Source organism: Cervus canadensis, chromosome 32 (genome assembly GCF_019320065.1).
Source record: "Cervus canadensis isolate Bull #8, Minnesota chromosome 32, ASM1932006v1, whole genome shotgun sequence".
In the NCBI taxonomy this organism is placed as follows: Eukaryota; Metazoa; Chordata; class Mammalia; order Artiodactyla; family Cervidae; genus Cervus; species Cervus canadensis.
In genome coordinates this window covers 27,938,984-27,944,658 of record NC_057417.1, presented here as the reverse complement: position 1 = coordinate 27,944,658, position 5,675 = coordinate 27,938,984, and positions in this window count along the sequence as shown.

Here is a 5,675-nt window from a genome sequence, read left to right as displayed (position 1 = left end):
TGTCAGTGCTGCTGAGCTTTATTTCACGAGTTGAAATTTTCCTTTGCTTTCGAAGGTTTGATTGGACCTGGGTGTTTCTCCCCCCTTCACCACTCAAAGAAGGCGGTTGCATGGGGGGAGGGGCGAAACGGTGTATATTGGAAAGTGCCCAAGTCTGGGAATCAGACCTGGGTTTACTGACCTTGAAAAAGGATCGCGCCTTTTGGGGCTCCATCGTTTCTCTTAGGAAATGAACCCTAAGTTTGAATCATGGCTCCTTTTGATTCTCAGGTGAATGAGTATTAAACTTCCAAGCTCTGGGGGTGGGGGCTGTAGGTCTCAATGAAAACTGGGTCACGTGCCTGGCTTGATATTTCTCAGTTAGCTGCCCATTGGATATCTCATTATGTCTTACATGAGATGGGTTTCTACACTTTAAAATCTTCACATAGTGTCTTGGGTGGTTGGTCAAGTCACACGGCACGTGATATCTTTGTTCCCTGACCAGGGATTGAACCTGCCTACAGTGGAAGTGTGGTGTCCTAGCAACTGGACTGCCAGGGAAGTCCTTTCTGAGGGGGGTCAGCAAGCTGAGCTGACTTGAGCTGGAGCGCTCAACAGCCTGCCAATGCTGACGGCGGCTTTCAGGATAAGCGCAAGGCTCGAGTTGTCCCCCCAGACGTGTGTGGTGTTCTGCCCTCACCAGCTGTGAGGGGGGATTGTCTGCAGGAGGAAACACCGGGGCGAAGGCTTTCCTCCACCACCAGTGTGGATATGCTCTAGCAAGGCAGGGAGGGGGCTGCATTGGTTCATGGCCGTGGAAGAGACGGCTTTTCAATTTTTTGAGAAATTTTAATTTTCGTTTTAGGAGCCACGCTGTGAGACTAGGTTCCTGCCACGTTAACTGAGTTCACCTAATTTGGCTCAGTGTCCCTCAGGGCCGCCCTGAGAGTGCTACTGCAAATAGAGCTGTGGGCAGAGAAGTGACCTTTGTGCCTAAGGTCCCACAGCTCACATGACCCACGTGCTTCTGCTCAACGGGGAGAGGAAACAGCAGCCAGCACCCGGCAGGCACTGACCGAGCAAGACCTCAGTGCTGGGGGGTCCCTAGGGTAGGGACAGACACGTCTTGCCAACAGGGGAATAGAAATATGGGCAAGATGAGAAGAGGCTCACCAAGGCTCTTCAGAAAGAAGGGTAGCTCCTGAGAGGTGTTAGTATTGAGTTGGCAACAAAGTTCATTCAGGTTTTTCCATAAGATGCTATGGAAAACCCGGAATGAACAAATCCACCCTTGTTCCTTTAGTGTAACATCCCATTGTGAAGGGGCTTCCCAAGTGGCGCTAGTGGTAAAGAACCTGCCTGCCACTGCAGGAGATGTAAGAGATAAAGGTTTGATCCCTGGATTGGGAAGATCCTCTGGGGGAGGGCATGGCAACCCACTCCTGTATTCTTGCCTGGAGAAGCCCATGGACAGAGGAGCCTAGCGGGCTACAGTCCATTGGGTCACAAAGAGTTGGACACAGCTGAAGCTACTTAGCACACAGGCATGCCCATGGTGAATGCCTGAAATATGCTGAGATGATTTTTCACAGACAAAAGGTCTCTTGAGATGAAATGCTGTCTACTGCTGCATTTCTACCCAGTTGTAAGAGTTCTTTAATGCAGGTGTTTCTTAAAACTTTTTCATCTCAGGACCCCTTTACATCACTCTTTACAAAGTATAAGTTTCGAGGCTAGTTTATGTCAGAAACCAGAAACTGAGAAAACTCATTTGTTTAAAAATAATAGAAACCTATTATGTGTTAATGATATGTAACAATTTCATGAAAAGTAATTGCTTTCCAAAACAAAAAATAGAAGAGTAGCCTTATTTGATAGTTTTGCAGATCTCTTAGAAGTTGTTGGACTCTCATAGTTGGTCCTGCATTCAGTCTCTCGTGATAGATTTCACATGTGAAGTATTGGCAGAAGGAGGGGATGACCTTTCATCCCACTGATGAGTAGTTGGGAAAGAATGGCCCGGAAGAGCTGAGGTTAAGAAAGCTCTTCTAATGCAGGAGTTGAATGATGGTTAGGGACCAATGGTAGAGGCCCTCTTTCTCAGTGCATTCTAGAACTTAGAAAACTGGTGGTGGGAAGGAATTCAGTAAAGGTGATGGGCAGGAGGGTAATTGTAAAGGAGTGAAGCCTCCAGAGCAGGGTTTTCCATTCCTGCTTTAAATACAGCTTTGCAGGTGGAGTGGGTGGGGGTGGGGGGGGGGGAGGGACATCAGTTGGGACTTGGTGGCAAGGAGCCTTTTAGTGTAGCAAATAAGTTGCCTGGTGGAGGGAGTGTAGTTTCCCTCTGCTCTATTTATATGTAATGACCTCAGGCTTTGGCCTCTGTGCCGGTCAGCGGAACGTATGTGTGTTGACTCAACACTCGTTGATCTGAGTGGCCAAGAACGGCAGCTCCCAACTGGGCACAGTTCTCAAAGCAAACTTGGAGAATCAGCCTTCTGAAAACTACCCGGGGTAACACTGTTCGTGATTTCTAACAGCTGACGAATCCTAGTGGTCTCCAGCCTAATCAGCAATAAAATGTGGTATACCAACTTAGTAATTAGCTGCTGGCTTGAACTTTCCAGTTCTCGTATGGGTGGCTGTGGTTGGATCTGAATGGCCACAAACCCTACCTCTGATTAGCCAGATACCTGTGGTCAGTGAAGAATTGTGAGAGTGGCTGGGTCACACCGACTGAGTCCTTAGTACCAGCCCGTTGGATTTTTGGTATTTCATCTGCATACTTGACCCACACCTGGCTTTATATTTTTAAATATAAAGGGGGAGGAAAAAAAAGTGCAAAGAGACAGTATGTTGCCCGTGAAACTTAAGAAAAAAATATTTGACTGGTCAGTAGTTTGGCAACATCAGGTAACACTTACGTCTCTCCTGGCTGTTTCCCAGCCACCCATTTCCCTTCCCACAGGTAATGAACTCTCCCCTAATCTGGCTCAGTTGGAATCAGTTTGAGATGGAAGGATTTTTGCTGCTTTTGAGCTTTAAGTGACCTGTGGGTCATACAAGGTTCTGCCTCGTGATTTTCTTTTTTTGGCTGTACTGTGTAACTTTGGGGATCTTAGTTCCCTGACCAGAGGTTGAGCCTGGGACTCTTGACAGTTAAGAGTGCAGAGTCCTAGCCACTGGCCCACTGGAGAATTCCCTGCCTTGGGGTTTTTAAATGTGAAAGTTTTGGAACTGGTAGTCCCAGTAATTGCCTCTTGCATTAGATTTAACCCTGTTCAGAGGACAGCTAGGTGGTATCAGGGGACTTTGCCCTCAGCCTTTTATTTTGAAATATTTCAAACACAAAAATTGAACAGAACGGTGCAGTGATAACTAAATATCTACTGCTTTGTGACATTTGCTTTATATTTGTCTTGTGGAACCTTGAAAGTAATGACATTTCACTCCCTATGTTCTTATTTCTCCTAAAAAGCACATTCTCTTAGGATGATCCCATTGTCATCACACCTAAGAAAATCACAGTAATTTCCTGATATCAGCCCATATTCTGATCTCCCCAAAGCGTACCCAGAATGCCTCTGATAGCACTTTCTAACCACCCTCCTCTGATCTAATGAAACGGATCAATTGGAATTCATTATGAGGTTTCTGTAAAGCCTCTACTCCTTCCACTACTTTTGTAACACTGACTTTTCCAGAGACTGGGTCACTTGGTGGTCTCACAGAAGGGGCCAGATTCTGGTTTTGTCTGTTTGTTTCCTCCTGTGTCATTTTACTTGTTCCCGTCTCTGTTGGGGCACTTTTTTTTTTTTGGTCTTGCATAAAGATTTTTCTTTGTTCCTCCATCTAGCCTTTTCATTGGTTCAGATGGAATAATTGAATTTGAATTGAATGGTGGCTGGCCCAGGGCTCTTCCTTCAGAATCAGGTGTTCTGAAGCAGCAGTCAGCACCAGCGGCTGTGTGACCAGAGTCGTTACCCAGGGGAACTGTCTTGTTTTCTGACTAGTCCTTTAGGTTAAGGCGTTTTGCCTCCTCACACCCATCTCCTTCCCTTGGATGAAAAAAAAAAAAACTAGGTAGGTGTCCACTCAGCCTTTGTGTCGACTCAGCAACCATTTACTCAGTTTGGTGAGTCCTGGTGCTCTGCAGCTCTTCTGCCCCTGTGCCTGGCCGAGGGAGCGGAATAGAGCAGCCCACCACATTCCCAGAGTTGTCAGGAACCCACAGTCATGTCTGAGAGGCTGCCTTCACACTGGATCTACCTTGGGAGAATGAATCTAGACTTGTTTTAACGCAGTCTCCACGATGGACAAATTACCTTACTGCTTACTGGCTCTTAGCCTCCTGAAGCCAGAATTGAGATGGGGAGTTTGGATGGTCCCTTCAGTTATCTAAAGCTTGACTGACAGCTCATTTGGGATTCCCTTATGAAAGCATATTGCCTTCCTAAAGCCCTTGCCTCTGAAAATATGGAGGTGTTATGGTTTATAGGTGGTTTTCCGTGCTCAGCTTCCCCCCCCCCCTGCTCAGCTTTTAAAAAAACATTCATTTTGGGGAAGGGAATGTCGTGGTCCTTCAGTGATGGTACTAGGTTGGAGAGGGTAGTGGGCAGACCAAGTGAAAAATATTCTCTTGACCCATTACATTCATTCAATACACAAAATAGATCTGGTAAATAGTGGCTGGGTAACACCTATACAGGGGGGAACAGCTTGTCGCTGACTGCAAGCACTGTGGGTGAATTCCTTTCCATTGTAATTTCCCTAAATGCTGTCCAGATCCTCAAAATCAGACACACACTTCATTACAGGGCTGGGCAAAGGCAAAAGGAGCAACGCCCGCCCGCCCCCCGCCCCGCCCCCATATTCTAAAGGTTAAGGATCTAAAATGTATTTAGCCCAGTGGTGACAGCGCCTTAACAACCGAGGTAAGAAAACAAAACGGCCTTGGCCCATCCCTCAGGGCTTCTGCACTCAAGAATGCACTAGGACTGGCCTGGCCGCCCCTGCCCCATTACTTGGTTTGCAGGGCCCTGGAGTTTGGAGGGCTCAGCATCCATCGGGGGCCCGACCCCACCTAGGGGCAGGCTTCTGTGGCTCCATCCTCTGCTGCCCCCCGCCGGGCGCTGCCCGTCTCTGCAGCCAAACCTGGGTGCGGCCAGGTTCGGCTTCCTTCAAGCCTTCGCGCGCCCCGGGCTGGGCCCAGACCCCGAGACGGCAGCAGGGCCCTGGAGCTCGGCCCGCCCCACCCCAGCTCCAACCCATCTGGAAGCACCATCCTCGGGCTTCTCTCGGGTCACCTATCCGCAAACACCTGGGCCCCGGGGGGCAGGATTTCGCTCCCTGCGTGTACCCGGGGCCTCAGTTATGCCTGGGCACACAGGCGCGCGTCGACACCGGCGATTCCCCGAGGGTGAGCCGCAAGACCCCCCGCGCCGGTCAGCCGTGTTTCCGGGGGCGCTGCCCCTGGAGTCCAAGGGGAACTTGACAACCCGGGATCGCGAAGGGGCCAGGCCAGGCCAGGCCAGGCCAGACTACCCCGGATGTGAGCAAGGGCGGAGACGGGGCAGCCTTCCAATCGCGGGCAGCAGGGAGAGCCAATCACAGCCAGCCTGCCCTGCTCGCCCAATGGTCGGCCTGTTGCTAGGGCTCTGCGCCGGGATCAGCCTAGCGGCTGCCCGAACCCA